This window comes from Loxodonta africana, chromosome 22 (genome assembly GCF_030014295.1).
Source record: "Loxodonta africana isolate mLoxAfr1 chromosome 22, mLoxAfr1.hap2, whole genome shotgun sequence".
Lineage (NCBI taxonomy): Eukaryota > Metazoa > Chordata > Mammalia > Proboscidea > Elephantidae > Loxodonta > Loxodonta africana.
Window position 1 is genome coordinate 30,342,100 of NC_087363.1, and position 17,964 is coordinate 30,360,063.

The 17,964-nt window shown below is 44.5% G+C and overlaps 1 protein-coding gene across 5 annotated transcripts in view; it reads left to right on the plus strand.

Annotated features, from left to right (window-relative positions):
• The window catches only part of LYZL4 (lysozyme like 4), a 140,858-nt gene that overhangs the window by 87,328 nt on the left and 35,566 nt on the right, over positions 1-17,964 (plus strand). Inside the window, exon 2 of one of the 5 annotated variants that reach the window (XM_064274748.1) lies at positions 15,406-15,645. The exons of the other annotated variants lie outside the window; for them this stretch is intronic. The gene's annotated coding sequence lies outside the window, so the exon portion shown is untranslated. The remainder of the gene's footprint in view (positions 1-15,405; positions 15,646-17,964) is intronic. 5 annotated transcript variants of the gene reach the window in all.

Genomic DNA, 17,964 nt, shown 5'->3' on the forward strand with positions numbered 1-17,964 from the left:
AACCCCACGACATGCCAACGCTTTCCATTCTCAACCTTGGGTTCCCTATTACCAGTTTTCCCGTCCCCTTCTGCCTTCCAGTCACTGCTCCAGGGCTGGTGCACCCCTTCAGTCTTGTTCTGTTTTATGGGCCTGTCCGATCTTTGGCTGAAGGGTGAACCTCGGGAGTGATTTCATTACTGAGCTGAAAGGGTATCTGGGGGCCATACTCTCAGGTTTCTCCAGTCTCTGTCAGGCCAGCAAGTCTGTGGTCTTTCTTTTTGAGTCAGAATTTTGTTCTGCGTTTTTCTCCAGCTTTGCCTCGAGCTCTCTATTGTGATCCCTGTCAGAGCCGTCAGTAGTGGTAGATGTGGTCCACCAGTCCTCTGGACTACTCTTTCCCTTGTATCTTTAGTTTCCTTCATTCTTCCTTACTCCCAAAGGGGGTGAGACTAGGGGAGTATCCTAGATGGCTGCTCACAGGCTTTTAAGACCCCAAATGCCACTCACCAAAGTAGAATGTAGAACATTTTCTTTGTAAACTGTTATGCCAGTTGAGCTACAGAGGTTCTGCATTTCTAACAAGCTCCCAAGTGATGTGAGTGCACCTCCAAGGTTCATTAATAGCAAAGGGCTAGGCCAGTGGCTTTCAACCCTGGCTGCGCATTGCAGTCTCCTCGAGGATGGTAGAAATGCTGATGCCTGGGTCCCACTCCTAGATGCTCAGGTTTTCCTGATTTGGAGTGTGACTCCCCAGGTGATTCTGATGAGCAGCCAGGGTTGAGAACCACCAGGCTGACCCTCTCAGCCTTGGGTCTCTGTCTGCTAGCTCCTCCTCACCTGCCACTCTGGCCCGATCACCCACCTCCACACAGCTCTCCTGACATTTCTTCTCCTTGTTGATGCCAGCCACGGAGAGCTCATTGTGGCCCAGAAATTTTCTACACAACCTGTGAGGTCAGCGCTACTTCTATCCCCATTTTGCACATGGAGAAATAAACTTGGAGGAGTGAAGTATCTTGTCTGAGGTCACACAGGTATTGAGAAGCAGAGTTGGATCTTCTGTCCTTGGAGCACAAGAGGCAGCAGCATGTGGGTTTAAGAGGATGGCCTCTGAAGTCAGACAGACGTGGCTTCATCACTTTCTACTTGTATGGCCTTGGGCAGGTTACCTAGATCCTACAAATATTAGGTACTCTTGTGGATTGAATTGTGTTCCCTAAAAATGTGTCAACTTGGCTAGGCCATGATTCCCAGTATTGTGTTGTTGTCCACCATTTTTGATCTGGTGTGATTATCTTATGTGTTGTAAATCCTAACCTGACTCCAAGGCACTGGGTTTTGCTTTATGATGTTAATGAGGCAGGATTAGAGGCAGTTACTCTAAAGAGGCAGGATTCAATCTACTGGATTAGGTTGTATTTTGAGTCAATCTCTTTTGATACATAAAAGAGAGAACGAAGCAGAGAGGGGAGGGACCTCATACCACCAAGAAAAAAACACAGGGACTGGAGTACGTCCTTTGGGCTTTGAGGTCCCTGTGCTGAGAACTTCCTAGACCAGGGGACGATTGATGGCAAGGATTTCCCCCAGAGTTTACAGAGAGAGAAAGCCTTCCCCTGGAGCTGGCACCCTGAATTCGAACTTCCAGCCTCCTGGACGGTGAGAGAATAAATTTGTGTTTGTTAAAGCCATCCACTTGTGGTATTTCTATTATAAAAAAAATAGCAGTGCTAAATAACTAAAACAGGTACCCTCTCTGCAAAGCAGGGGTGGTAAGAGTACCCAGTTGTCAGGACGTCGGGAGTGTAAAGTGAGATGACCGCATAAACCATGTACCTGGGACCTGGAAAAGTTATCACCATCTCAGCACCACAAGGCTTCTCTATGGCACTTCCCGTGGGCCCTTCTTCTTTGGCATTGGGCACACACTTCTGAATGGTTTCTCATTTTTCCTGTGCTCACATCACCTCTTCAAATGGACAGCAAGTTCCTTCAGGCAGGAAGGTATGAGGATTAAATATATGTGAATGTGATTTTTTGATTCATGGCCTCACATGTGCTTCCTTTGCCCCAATGGGCCTAGTATAGGGAGGCAACGGATTCACTAGTGTTTGTCAATTGATTGAATTTATACCTTAATCAATGGAAAACAATTGTGTTGGAAATGGAACTGTCATGTAAATATGAGTAATTACCCAGTTGGACTCATTCATGTATTTGTTGCCTTCTGTTCACTCAGAACCTATGCAGTGACTGGAGACAAATCAGCCTGAATCCTCCAAACCATAGGCTAAGCTTGTTCCACGGTAGGGGTGGGTTTGAGTGGGGAGCTGGGGCCTGTCTCTCGTGTGTATCTCATGCATTCATTTAACTCCCTTTTAGAGGATCCACAACTGGGACTCGCCAGGTTTTAACATTGGAAGCTCTGTGTCCCATGAAACCCCTCAATCTTGGCCAAGCCTGGATGTTGGACATCCCACCACAACCACATATGTTTGAGGCAATTCCGTCTCTTTTCTGAATCCGACATCTTCCTGCTTTTTAGCCTTCTTTCTTCACGGAGGGCCCTTCGGTGTGGGGTGGTTCCTGCTGGTTTTTCTCACCCCCTTTGTGATGTGGGCTCCAAAGCTTCCCGGGATCAAGAGTGGTGTTTTGTGTCCCACCATCCCTGTGCTTGTGGGTTGTGATGGATCCGCTGCCTGCTTCCTGCACAGTGTTTCTCTCGGCACAGCCTGATGTCTTTCTCCTTCCATTTAAGGGCATTGTGGGTAGCTCAGGGAGGCTTTGTCCTGATGTGGTAGCAAGAAGAGTGTTTGTAAAAGAAAACACCTCCACTTCCCACCCTCTTTAACCTTGCTTCAGACAACCGTTCAATGAATACACAAAAGCAGGGCTGTTTTCTTTCCGATGCCGTTTTAGATGAAGTTGAGTATTTTTAAACTAGGCAAGCAACACAAAAGCTAAAAACAGTTAGACTGTGAAAATAAACGTGGGTCAGATTTACACGAATCCCTTGAATCAGTTAGGGATGCTTTCAGCACCAAGTAACAATTCGTGACTAAAGGGACTCAAGAAAGTTTTCTTATTTTTGTATAAGAAGAAGTCTGGTGGTTGTGGCTGCTGATAGTGATTGAGGGCTCAGTCATGTCAGGCTCTGAATTGGTGTGAATGCCTTTATCTAGGATCCCTCATGTCAAAAGATGGCAGCAGCAACTTCAATCATCATGTTCAGCACAGCTGAGTTCAAAGAGGGGAAGCAGGGTAGCCCAGGACAAAGACTCTCTCCTCCCTTGCCTCTCTCTCTTATCAAGGAAGAAATCATTCCAGAAGCCCCTTCCCTGGCATATTTTCCCTTACGTTGTACTAGCAGAACTGGATCACACACTCTCCCATAAGCTAGGGACAGATTCCACCTTCTTTGAAATTAAGAGGTCTCTGCCCAACGCCTAAACAATGTTTGGGTTCTTTTAGAGAGAAGTTGCTTTGAGTGTGTGACCAACAGTATATTTCCCAGTCCTTCCTTCTTGGGATTCAGAAGCACTGTGTTATGGATTGAATTGTGTCTCCCCAAAATGTTTGTTGAAATCCTAACCTCTATGCCTGTATCCAGTATTTCTGGAAATAGGGTTTTCTTTGTTATGTTAATTAGATCATACCCCAGTAGGATGGGCTCTAAATTTAATCACTTCTGAGTTACAAAAAGAGCAGAATGGACACAGAGACACACCCATGGGGAAGACAGACACCATGCAAGGATTGTCTACAAGTAAAGTAACCAAGGAATGTCTTGGACTACCTACAAGGAGCCAACAGATCCTGATTTGGACTTCTGGTTTTCAGAACTGTAGGAAAATAAATTTTGGTTCATTAAAACCACCCCCTTGTGGTATTTCTATTACGGAAGCACTAGGAAACTAAGACACCCTGAGTTCTGCTTCTGATCTTGTTATACTGTCTTGCTCATGTTTGAATGATGTACAAAACTGAATGCTTCATCCTCAAACCTCACCATGGCCTCTATAGGCCACCAATGAAGGAGGGGTAGGCTGTGAGGATTTCTGCATGAGATTGCTTTTCATCAAAGTGTACATGGCAAGAAACACTTCTGAAAACAGGTAAACTAGATCATTTCAAAGAGACCTCAGATATTTCTGAGTATCTGCAGGATTGGCCAGCCAGCATCTTTTCTCAGCTCTCAGCATTTTTGCAGACATTGTACAGATATAGATGCAGATATTGACACAGATACAAATGTAGTCGTAGATCATGGTATCTGGTGATGTCTGCAGAGCAGATGGAGATCCGTCTGTCAGAGAAGACTTAGGAGAAGTCCAGCTAGGGGTGGGGAGAACTGAAAGGCATATCTCCATGACGGCAAGCCTGACTCAGAGGTTCAGGGTTGGTCCCATATCACCCAGTTGAGAGCTCCTGGATCCTTTAAGGGACTTGGTACTTGAACCATCCAAATCTATCTCACTTTCGAATTTTGGTTGACAAATGACCCCTAAAGAACCAAAGTGGTGGAACACCTGGCAAGGTCCTCTTGTGAATACATTCTGCATTCTGAAGCTAAAGGGAACTTCCATGTATATTCGGGTTTGTGAGAGGAGGGGTCCCCTAAGCTGTGCTGGTGGACTTGGGACCAAGGAGGTTAATGATTGATGACTTCCCTTTGTCACCAGACCTGGGAAGGGGAGGACAAGCAACCAGTGGTCCCATGGCTGGTGGTACGCTGCCCTCTGGGATTTGGGAGCTGGGTGTTGTGGCGATTGAGCTGCATTTATTTAAGGCTTTGTTAAATGTTTTGCCTTTATAATTTAGGATATTAGTTGACTTACCTTGAGAGCTTTGAGAAAAAAACATTTCCCCAAATAGATTTTCCCACCTATAGGAAACTTTGCCTGGCAGCATTGTCCTCTTTTTTTATTTTTTCTTTCCCTGATCAAATTGTGTCATATGCACTGGTGTTATGGAATGCCACTGGCTGGAGAGGGGGAAGGGAACCAACTTCTTTCCCCCTCTTTTCTCTTCCTTCTTCTTCCTTTTTCTCATTCTTCCTCCTGCCCTCCTCCTCATCTTTCTCTTCTCCTTCTCCTCCTCCATCTAATCTTTCCCTTCTCCTCCTTCTTCTTATTTTGATTTTAAAAGCTACTATTTGTTGAGCCCACCACCCATCTGTCAGTCTGTCATACTATGGAGGCTTACATGTTTCTGTGATGCTGGAAGCCATGTCACTGGTATTTCAAATACCAGCAGAGTCATTCATGGTGGTCAGGTTTCAGTGGAGCTTCCAAACTAAGACAGACTAGGAAGGGGGACCTAGTGATCTACTTTTGGAAACCAGCTAATGAAAACCTTATGGGTAACAACAGAACACTGACAGACTCATTTGCTCTGTGCCCGTCATCAGGAAGGATCCATCTCTAAAGAAGGACATCATTTTTGGCGAAGCAGAGGGCAAACGAGGGTGTAGGAGACCCTCGGTGAAATGGAGAGATTTGGAACAAGAGTGGTAAGATGTTCACAGACAGTAAGGATGGCACAACCTGAGATGGCAAGTAGCTGCAACAACGGACTTGAACATGCTGGTGATCGTGAGGGTGATGCAGGACTGGGTAACATTTTGTTCTGTTGCACATAAGGTTGCCATGGGTTGGAGTTGACACAATGGCAGCACCTACTATGTGCCAGGCATTGTGTTAAGCATTTTACATATATTTGTCTTATTGAATTAACTCTCCCAAAAAAATCTATGTGGCAGATTCTGTTATTATCCCCATTTTATAGGTGAAGAATTTGAAGTAAGAGAGGATAAATCATGTATTTAAGCTCACATAGCTAGGAAGTGGTAGAGCAAGGACTGACTTTAAAACCCCAGTTCTTTTTTTTAGCCTCTTAAAAATATTAACTCATTTTTCTTGTTGAAAGAGCAGTGTAACAAACACCTCTATGTCCCTTGGGTAAGTTTGTTGGCTGTGAACGTCTTACCACTCTTGTTCCATATCTCTCCTTCTCTCAACATGTACACACACTTCTCTTTTGCCAAACCATCTGGAAGTTGGCTGCAAACACCATGACATTTTACTCCTAAATACTCCAGTCTGAGTCTCCCAAGAACAAGGACAATTGCCTTCCCAACCTTAATACCATTATCATTCCTAAGAAAATCAACTTTATTTCAGTTACATCATCCAACGCACAGTCCATAGTCAAATGTCCTCAGTTGTCCTACACATGTCCTTTATAGCCATTTTTTGTTTCAATCCAGAATCCAGTCAGGTTTATACATTGCCTTTGGCTGTGATGAAATTTTAGTCTCCTCAACGAAAACAGTTCATCACAGCCTTCCATTCTTTGTGATCCTGAATCCTTTTGAGATTTTCAGGGTTGCAGTTTTTATTTGCTAACAAATAAAGCAAATTCTGGAATTATTATTTTCTAGTTACAGTGAACATTGTTTGATCAAGACTTGGCCAACTAAAGCAGTGAACAGTTTATGGGGCATAAAACCCAGGTTGGCCGATGAGAGTGGGATGCCAGCCTGGGTCCTCTGGTGTTCAAATGTGCCCCCACTTAGGGAGAACATGCCTGAGAATAATGCTGCCTGGAAGGAAAGCAGAGAGAAATGGACAAACAGATTTCTCATGACGTTTGAATCCTTGGATCCACTCACACCTGAAGCTAGATCTATTTTGGACTAAACCAAATCATTTTTCTCTTAAGCTAGTTTGCACTGATTTCCTATTACTTGCAATGGAAAAGCCTAATATGTTGGTTATATTTTTGATCCCAAATGGGACAGAAATGTCCCAAATGGTAAAATCCATAATCTCAGATTTGAAGAGCCACTCATGTAGACTCCTGGAATATTGACAATGTCCCCATGCTTCTTTTATGAACTTAAAGGGTGTAAATGACCTAGTTCATGTTCCCTAGTTCATGTTATTTATTTCCTTTGTTCCAGTGCCTGACACATTACCAGGACTCAAGAAATGCTAGCTACTATTTTAGAGGAGGTAGAAGTTTCAATATTTCAAAAAGCACTTGAGCATGGTGGTGCTGGTGGGTAGGAGATAGAAACAAGAAGAGGTTGAAGAGAGGCTGATCTCAAGCACACTCCCCCCATCTTGAGAGGACCCACTTACCCATTCTCCAAGACTCAGCTTCCAAATTTCTTCCTCAGTGCAGCCTTCCTTGCCCCATCCCACTCTACTCCATGCAAAGTTAGGGCTGTCTTTGCCCCTCCCCCAGAACATCAAATAGACTTCTACTAGAGCATTTATTAGAGTGCTGTCAGTTATTATTATTTTTTAACCTGCTTAAATATCCCATCATGCTATGATCTCATCTTGGTGTCCCCAGGACTTGGCCTAGTTTCTGGCACATGGTGTTTTTGCTGTTAGGTGCCGTTGAGTCATTTCTGACCCATAGGGACCCTGTGTACAACAGAACGAAACACTGACTGGCTCTGTGCCACCCTCACAATCGTTGTTGTGCTTGAGCCCATTGTTGTAGCCACTGCGTCCATCCATCTTGCTGAGGGTCTTCCTCCCTTTTGCTGACCCTCTACTTTATCAAGCATGATGTCCGTCTCCAGGAATCGATCCCTCCTGATAATATGTCCAAAGTATGTGAGACATAGTTTTGCCCTCCTTGCTTCTAAGGAGCACTCTGGTTGTACTTCTTCCAAGACAGATTTGTTCATTCTTTTGACAGTCCATGGTATATTCAATATTCTTTGCCAACACCACAATTCAAAGGCATCAATTCTTTGGTCTTCCTTATTCATTGTCCGGCTTTCGCATGCATATGAGGCGACTGAAAACACCATGGCTTGGGTCAGGAGTACCTTAGTCCTCAAGGTGACATCCTTACTTTTCAACACTTTAAAGAGGTCTTTTGGAGTAGATTGCCCAGTGCAATACATATTTTGATTTCTTGACTGCTGTTTCCATGGATACAAGCAAAATAAAATCCTTGACAACGTCAGTCTTTTCTCTGTTTATCATGATGTTGTTTATTGGTCCAGTTGTGAGGATTTTTGTTTTCTTTATGTTGAGGTATGATCCATACTGAAGGCTGTGGTCTTTGACCTTCATCAGTAAGTGCTTCAAGTCCTCTTCGCTTTCAGCAAGCAAGGATGTGTCATCTGCATAAAGCAGGCTGTTAATGATTCTTCGTCCAATCCTGCTGCCCCATTCTTCATATAGTCCAGCTTCTTGGATTATTTGCTCAACAAGCAGGTTGAATAAGTATGGAGAAAGGATACAACCCTGATGTGCACCTTTCCTGACTTTAAACCACGCAGTATTCCCTTGTTCTGTTTGAATAACTGTCCTTGATCTATGTACAGGTTCCTTATGAGCACAATTAAGTGTTCTGGAATTGCCATTCTTCACAATGTTATCCATAATTTGTTATGATCCACACAGTCGAATGCCTTTGTATAGTCAATAAAACATAGGTAAACATCTTTCTGGTATTCTCTGTTTCCAGCCAGGATCCATCTGACACGAGCTATGATATCCCTGGTTCCATGTCCTCTTCTGAATCTGGCTTGAATTTCTGGTAGTTCCTTGTCAATACACTGCTGCGGCTGTCTTTGAATGATCTTCAGCAAAATTTTACTTGCACATAGTGATCTCTCCCAAGACAGACAAACAAACCAACCCACTTCCACCAAGTCGATTTCAGCCCATGGCAATCTCATGTGTTACAGAATAGAACTTCTCCATAAGGCTTTCTTGGCTATAATCTTCATAGAAGCAGATTGCCAGGACTTCTTTCCGTGGTGCCACTGGATGGGTTTGAACCACCAACCTTTTTTCTTTTTTAATTGTACTTTAGATGAAGGTTTACAGAGCAAATTAGTTTCTCACTAAACAATTAATACACATATTGTTTTGTGACATTGGTTGCTACCCCCATGACATGTCAACGCTGTCCCCTTCTCGACCTTGGGTTCCCTGTCACCAGCTTTCCTGTTCCCTCCTGCCTTCTTGTTCCTGCCCCTGAGCTGATGTGCCCAGTTAGTCTTGTTTTGTTTTATGGGCCTGCCTAATCTTTGGCTGAAGGGTGAACCTCAGGAGTGACTTCAGTACTGAGTTAAAAGGGTGTCCAGAGGCCATACTCTCAGGGAGAACCACCAATCTTTAGGGTAGAAGTTGAGCACTAATCATTTGTGCCACCCAGGGACCCTAGTACATAGTCCAAGACCAAAAACCAAGCTCATTGCCATCAAGTTTATTCTGACTCGTAGCAACCCTATAGGACAGAGTAGAACTGCTCCATAGGGTTTCTAGTACATAGTACAAGAAACCAAAACCAAACCCCCTGCCATTGAGTAGATTCCGACTCATAGTGACCCTACAGGACAGAGTAGAACTGCCCTATACGGTTTCCAAGAAGCGCCTGGTGGATTCAAACTGCCAACCTTTCGGTTAGCAGCCGTAGCTCTTAACCACTATACCACCACGGTTTCCAGTACATAGTAGGGCCTAATAAATATTTGCAGGTGAATGAACGCTGCACAGAACCATTAATCATTGCCCAAGAAAGAGCGAATTCCAACCAGTTTCCCCAGTGCACACAGCCAGTGTAACCTAAAACCCATTCCATCAAGCTGTACCCAATGATTTAATAACAGGGGAAATGAGGGGACAGCAAGCTCTTTGGTGCCTTTGCCTGAAGGAGGTACCTTATCATGAGGGCTTCCTGGTCAATGTTTCTGTAAGGTAAATATCATATCAGGGAGAAAAGGAAATTCCCATCCCTTTGGGAATTACACCCTTGCTGGAGGTTTTGCGATTGCGATGTCAGCTTGACCAGTCAATTCTACAAAAGCAGTTAATAGGGTGGTTTGTTGATAGGAATCTGGAGCAGATGGCCAATATGCCATGGGCCCAGACAGATTGTTGCCTGGAGACCTGGAGCACAAGGCTGAGGGCTTTGTCAGTTATTTATTGCTGTGTAATAAGCCACTCCCCACTATGACTCTACACTCCCCCCCACCAAAAAAAAACTTAGTAGCTTATTGCTCACAAGACCATGGGTCAACTGGAAAGTTCTGTTTATCCTGACTGGACTTGGTTGATCTTGGCTGTTATTGCTTTTGCATCTATGGTCAGCTAGGGGCCAGTCTAGAGTGGCCTCATATACATGTCTGGCAGTGGACTGGATGTCCACTGGGGCAACAGGGGTAACTGGTTCCACTCATCCCCTGGAAGATGTGGCCAGGATTGTACACATGGTTGTGGCAGGGTTCAGAGTGAGCAGAAGCTGCAATGCATCTTGAGGCCCAGCCTTAGCACTGGCACACCATTATTCCTCTTCATTGTATTGGTCAAAACAAGACACAAGGCTAACCCAGATTCAAGGGATGAAGAAATAGACTCCATTCCTTAAAGAGAAAAGCTAAAAGTCACAGTGCAAAGAAGACATTGATACAGAGAAGACAGTAGAATCATGGCTGTTTTTGCAAACAGTCTACTGTAGCGGATGGGGGTTGGGGGGCAGGGTTTCTTTTCTGATAGTATGGCTTTTCATACATGGGAGTTTCTGCAGATGGGATGTTTCTTGATTAACCTGTTTCTGTAAAGAGCACCTTGGGTCTCTGTCAACCAGTCTCCAGAACCTGGAGCTGTCTTTGCACTGTCCCTTCTCTTGTGCCTCACCTACATCTGAGTTCTCTGAAAGATCCCTGAGGCTGAGAGAGCCAGGTTTTTGTCAAGAATGAGGTCCAGCCCAAGGCCCTTCCAAGCCCCCAAACAGGGAAAGGGTCCTCTCAGAGAAAGCCAAGGGAGATACTCTCCCATACCCATATCAGCCCATTGAATGACAGTTGTACCACGCAAAAGTGGGAGATGGGACCACATTAACAACTTCTCTGGCTTCCAGAGAGCTCAAGGGGCAGAGAGCGGTAAGCAGGGAGCGCCTGTCCGGGACCGGCTTGAGGTAGATGTTTTAAAGAGGGTTCCTCCTGGAGTGTTAGGCAGGCCTGGGTGGCTCAAGACCTTGTGGGAATTGGGGCTCCGGGACTGCAGAGAGAAGTCTTTCAGCAGTGTACATTCCTCAGAACAAAGACATTTCCTCCATCCCCAACACATACAAAATGTCCAGATTATAAGAAGCACACATGATGTTGATTCCTAAGGCCACAACTTCCTCTTCTCTTGCAAGTTAGGTTTAGGTTATGGTCAATGAGGAACAGAAGTAGACCCATCATTCCCAGGGGGGCCATATGCCATCAGAGCTTCCAGGGACCACAGGACCCAAATGCAGAATTCCCCCTGGAAAGCCAGCAACAGAGATGACTGGTGCCACTCATCTCCTGGAAGGTAGAGGTCTCCTGGCAACAGGAATGTGGGTTCCCCATGATAAAGACACACTTACTCCACCAGCCCAAGGCCATGGCAGAGGCATGTGTTGGGATAACTCAAGATGACATAAATTGCAATCTGGATTTTGGAATGAATTTTGTGTGTGAAGAACATCAGGTAAATCAATAGTGATCCAAGTGCCTTCTATTTTAGGATAAGTTAAAAGGCAACCAAGGTTATGTGGCTCCCCTAAATGTCAGCTGAAAGAGGAATGAAATGCAATATTGATACACCAGAATAAGGAGCTTTTAAAGAAAGATAAACACAAAGAACCCTCTGGTCTCTCATGGGAATTAAGGACAACAAGGATGGTCCTAACGGGTTGTCTTATTAGCGAAGCTCCAGAGTCCTGTGCTTTCCTCAGAGTGAATGGGCCAGGGATCTTAAAACAACTCAAACTGGCTGAAGCAAAGAGAGACAGAATAGCCTAGGGATAGGGCTGGCTTCATACACCGCCAGATCCAGAGGTAAAACCATGTTACCAGGGCTCAGTTTATCTTTGCCTCTTAGCTCTTCCTGCTGCAGAGACAGCTTCATTCTCTGGCTTGTCACGGTGACATCTGGCAGCTGCAGACTTGACGTTCCTGGTGACACAACGGTCTCAAAAGCTCTAGTTCCTTACTTGGAGGTTCCAGGTCACTGGGGTACGCTTCTTTTATAGTAGTTGCTATCAAAATCTAATCTTCTCTTTGATTGGTCCAGCTTAGGTCATTTCATCATGCCTGAACCAATCCCTATGCCCAGGAAAATACAATGTGGTGATTGGTTTAGGCCTGGTCATGTGCGCCACCAGGGAGCAATGGCTCGAGCTCCCTGCAGACCACAGGAAAGAGCGAGGTGGGTGTCCAGGTGGAAAATCTGGGCAGTTCCCGCAACGGAGGGAAGGCTAGAAGCTCCCCCTCACAGAGGTTGAGAGCGGTCCCTGTAATGAGAGGGATGAATTTGTCCCTGAGATGCAAGACAGTTTTCCACACGGAACAAGTGGCACAATCCTAGCCCTTAACACTAGAGTTCAGGCTCACAGCCTTGAGGCTGGTTCGGTTAGTTTCCTGCGAAGGGAGCTTTCCCTCCCTGTGCCGTCAGCTGACTCCATCTTGTTTTTCGTGGTTGTCTCCCTATGAGCCCTGCAGTTTCTTGAAGGGCAGAGACTGTGTCTGGTTCCTCGCTGGAGCCCACTGTGCACCCAGTAGGTAGTCTGTGCTTAATAAAGGGTCTTTTAATGATTGAGTGACTATGGAAAAACATACAAGTAGGATGTCGTGGTTTGATAGGCGCAGGGGCGGGGGCGGGGGCGGGGGTAGGGTCCGGCCACAATCATTGTCTAACTTGTCAGGTGGATCATTTGATTGTTTGGGCAGGTCTAAGCACTTTTTCCTAATTTTGAAAATAAATTATTTCTAGAAAGTTTTAATTAGAGTCATGATGCAAAGTTGCTTAAAAATGGGTGGGGGCATTGTGTGTGTGTGTGTGTGTGTGTGTGTGTGTGTGTGTGTGTGTGTGTGTGTACATACGTATGGGAAACTTCCAGTATGAGAGCAGTTAGTCTACTTCTTTCTGTGCCATGGAAACCTTTTAAAATACTTCATTTCATTTTTTGAATAGGTAATTGTTATGGGTTGACTTGTGTCCCTGGAAAATGTGTTGTAAATCCTAATCCCTATACCTGTGGATATAATCCCATTTGGGAACAGGACTTTCTTTGTTATGTTAATGAACCATATCAGTGTAGGGTGTGTTTCACACCATTAACAGCTGAGATATGAAAAGAGCAAATTAGTCATAGAGAAGAAAGCACCATGGGTTAAGACAGATTCCATGCCACAGGAAGATCACTAAGGAGGCAAGGAACAGAAGCTGAAAAGAGGCAAGGACTGTCCCCTAGAGCCAAAAGAGAGAGAAAGCCTTCCGCCAGAGGTAGGGGAAGCCTTTCTGTAGCCTGATCAACCTAATGGCAACTCTGCAAAGTTCGCTGTATTTTCAAGTGGTTGTGTACAATCTCAAGTAAAGGATATTGGACACTTCACTTCACTAGTGAGTGATCTCTGTAAGTCAGACACTTTTAAATATGGTGGAGTGTAAAGATACAATAACAAGGGATGGCCTTGCCTTTAAACTAATAATTACCTGAAGCAGGACTATTGCAATCTGAGATTATCTTCAAAAAGCTATTTGAAAGTGTATAGAGTTACGGAACGGAGTCTCTGGGGGCGATAAATGGTTAAACACTTGACTACTAGGTGGTTCAAACCCACCCAGAGGTGATAAGTTGATCACTCTAGCTTAAGGTAATAGTCAAAAATAACTTGAGTACTTTGAAAGACTTGATAAAGGCAAATTACTAAAGCATTTCACCGTAGGAATAAGTGTGGTCAAAATAACTAAGAAAATTTAGAAAAATCTTGGCAGTCTAGGAGGATTCCTCAGTGACATTTCTTTGCCTGGGTCTTTAAGTTTTTGTACTACTTTAAAGATAAACTAGGAACAGAATATAGCACAGTATTGTTGGTGTTAGGCGCTATTGAGTCAATTTTAACTCATTGTGACCCCATCTGACAGAATAGAACTGTCCCATAGGGTTTTCTAGGCTGTAATCTTTAAGGGAGCAGATTTCCAAGTCTTTCTCCCACAGAGCCACGGGTGGGTTTGAACCACCAACCTTTTGGTTGACAGCCAAGTGCTTAATGGTTGTGCCACCAGGGCTCCTAGTACAGTATAAAGGTCACACACGAAAAAGTTTAGGCCTTAGTCTAGCCAGTCCCCATATTTAAGAAAAGGCCATCACTAAAGACTATTGAGCAAATGTGCATTTATGGGTTTAAGTTTCAGTGTTTATGATATGGGTGCATTTTTTAATGATTTCCCACTTTATCAGAGTTTCAATTAATCAACTAATTACCAGTCCTAATTGAATCAGCCAGAGGACTTCTACTGTGCTATCAAAAGGCCAATTTTATTCTCAATCATCTCAACATCTCTTAACCTTTTGAAGCTAGAAGAAATCTTAAGAGTAACCAAACCTGATGCCCTCATACCACAAATAAGGTTGTCCAGGCGCAAGAGAAGAAGTTCTTGCCCATGACCCCATCACGAGCAGAGAAGATAAATAAGGGCTTTCCCCACTGTTCCATACAGGAAGTGGGCCTGTGAGGGCCCAAAGAATGCTGTGGTGAGCAGTATAGTGACCCCCAATAATGTCTATGCCCTAATGCCAGGAACCTGTGATTATATAGAAAAAGGGGCTTCATGTGGCAAAATGGGCTTTGTAAATGTGATTAAAGTTATGTGTATGTGGACCTTAAAATTGGGGTGCTTAGCATGATCTAAGGTGGCTGGCTCAGATCTAAGTTAAATTCCATTTTGAATCAAACTGCAGCCTGCCCTAGAAGCTTCTGCTTTTGCTGAAAAGACCTCATTCAGCCTCTTATAAAAGTTTAACTGTTTGTAACACAGAAAGGAGCAAGGGTCAAAACTTCAGCAAATACTGGGAGTTGTTTGTTAAAAGATGTTTGCTAAGAATGTTTGCACAGCTTGTCCTAGAATACTTTTAGTCAACATTGTCCCAGGAAGTTAGGAAATAGAGTTGATGATGTCAAGTAAACATGAAGCCCTGCAATTGTATTGTAACTCTGTAACCAAGCGTGAGAGGCTTTTGACCTGGCCTTGATGGCTTTGAAAATGGAGGAAGGAAGGCACAAGCCAAGGAATGCAGACAACCACTAGAAGGTAGAAATGGCCCTTGGCTGACAGCCAGCAATGAAATGGGGAGACCTCAGTCCTTCAACTGCAAGGAACCAAATTCTGTAGCAACCTGAATGAGCAAGGAAGTGGATTCTCCCCTAGAACCTCCAGAAGGGAACACAACCCTGTGGACACCTTGGTTTTAGCCTGGTGAGATCTGTGTCAGACTCTGACCTCCAGAACTCTAAGATCGTAAATTTGTGTTGTTTAAGTCACTAAGTTTATAGTCTAAGTTTTTGGCAAGTGGTTACAACAGCAATGGAAAACTAATACAAATGTAATGATGACAGTCTTCTCATTGTTTCAGAATATTCTGGTGCATAGCAACTGATGTCACAGAAAAGATTCTAGAAGAGCAGGGCATGGAGAAGGACTAATGGCTTAGAAGTTGTTGAGTGAAGGCAAACGGGTTATTAAGGAAGTAGAATCTGAAAAATCCAGGGAGCTGAGTGTTGGCGGAGCAACTCTCCTGCAGCAAGAGTTGAAGCTGCCGCAGTGGCTGCCCCTCGGGGAGGACCAGAGGGCCTGTGGAAGGACTGGTTGACTGGTAAGTAGGTATATGGTAGGCAAGACCTGAAACAGGCATGAGGATAGCTAGCTGCAGGAGACTCTCGTCGGCAAACTAACTCATGGCACATCTGATAACAGTTCTGTTAGAAAGAGTAGGTTCATTCGTTTATTCAACAAAGTTTTACTGAGCACATATTGTGTGCCAGGCTCTGTAATAAAGCAGAGAACAAGACAGACAATGTTTCTGCATTCCTGGTGCTTACATTCTGGTATGGGAGATAGGCTATGGTCTATCTATTGCAACTGAATGAACAAAGTAATTTCTAACATTATCTTATGCTTTGAGGGCAGTGACCAGAGAATCTTTTGTGAGTAGAAAACCAAGACAAGAAAGAGAAATCTGTGTTGTGTGGTGGTAGGGGAGATTGTGTTCCAAGCAGAAGGAAAAACTGGTGCAAAGCCCTGAGGTGGGAATGAGATTGACACACTCAAGGAAAGGAAAGAAGGGAAATGTGGTGGGGCGAAGGTAAACAGGGAGCTAGTGGTATGAAATCAGACTGGAGAGGTGGGCAGGGCTACTTCAACAAGGGTCTTGTCAGCCAGATCAAAGAGTTGGGAACTTATTTAAAGTGCAAGGGGAATCCACCGGAAGTAAGTAATGTGACTGGATCCCATGGCTGTTGAGTCAATTCTGACTCTTGGCGACCCTATAGGACAGAGCAGAACCGTTCCACAGGGTTTCCAAGGAGCAGCTGGTGGATTTGAACTGCCGACCTTTTGGTCAGCAGCCGAGCTCTTAACCACTGTGCCACCAGGGCTCTAGAGAATGTGTGGAGAATAGATTTAGCGGAACAAGAAAGTAGTATGGAGGATAGTTAAGAAACGTCTAGAGAAGTCCAAGTAAAAGATGATTGTGGTCTGACCAGGAAGGTGCAGAGGAGATGGTGAGAGGTGGATATGCTTTGAAGGATCAGAGGGCAGGCACTCCCAATGAATTGGCTGCTGGAGTAGAGGGAAGGAGAGAGGACTCAAGGATGCCTTTTATGAGTTGAGGTGGGTCCTGCCTTCCAGGGAGCAGACATTGCCTGAAAATGTTTTTTCCTCTGTTGGGAAATTAAAAAATGAATTATTTCCTATACTCATTGAAAATAAGTTATTAAGCTAAGGATGCAGGGTACAACCAGAGCTGAGAAAACTGACTGTCCACAAGGGACCTAAGAGGGAAGAGGGGCTTCCTGGAGAGGATGGTGGAAGGAATGGATGCAGGCAGATCAGGGAAGGAGTGTAGACACCAAGGCGTAAAAGCTGGAGGGTGGGCTTCTGTTTCTAGTATCACGGACCCATCAAACCCTATGGCAAAGGGATTGTGGAGGCTGGAATGCATCCAGAATTACCTGGCTGCCAATCCACACCACCTGCTATTCCTGCTGGCTACATAGGTCACCCAGCTCCCAGCCTCCACCCTCATCTTGGTCTCCTGACTTACCCACCACTGTGCCTTTCAGCTCGCTGCTTATATTCTTCTATCCCAGGCAGGCCAGCTGCACGCATTGTTCTCTTTAGAATCACCTCAGATTGCTCTTGTTCATTACTTCCACAGTGCTTGCCCTGGGTGTCATACCCTGTAATTATAACTCACAATGTTATAGCACCCATCATGTGCCAGTCATGATTCTAAGAGCTTTGCATATTTAACTAGTTTAATCTGCAAATCAACACAATTCGGTAAGCACTATTTTAATCTCTGTTATAGATGAGGAAACTGAGGCACAGAGAGGTTGAGTAACTTGCCTAAGATGACACAGCTACTCAGGGGTAAAGCTGTGATTTGGATCCAGGCAATCTGATTCCCAATTCTGAGCTCTCAAACTTTAGGCTCTCATTACCATTACCAGTTGCCATTGAGTCAGTGTGACTCGTGAAGACTCCATGTGTGTCATAGCAGAAGTGTGCTCTATAGGATTTTCAATGGCTGGTTTTTCAGAAGTGGGTTGACAGGCCTTCTTTTCAAGGAGCCTCTGGGTGGACTCAAACTTCCAACCTTTTGGTTAGCAGCCTAGCGTGTTAACCATTTTCACCACCCAGGGACTCCCTAGGCTCCCATAGACACTGTATTTGGTGTCATGGTCATGTCTGTAATTCTGCAGCTTGAGATTTTAAACAAATAATTGAAAGTGCAATTCTCTTAATTCATGAATTTACGTATATATTTGCATATACAAACATAACGAAAACCAAAACCAAACCCCGTTGTCGTTGAGTCGATCCTGACTCATAGCAACTCTATAGGACAGCGTACAACTGCCCCATAGGGTTTCCAAGGAGTGCCTAGTGGATTCGAACTGCTGACCTTTTG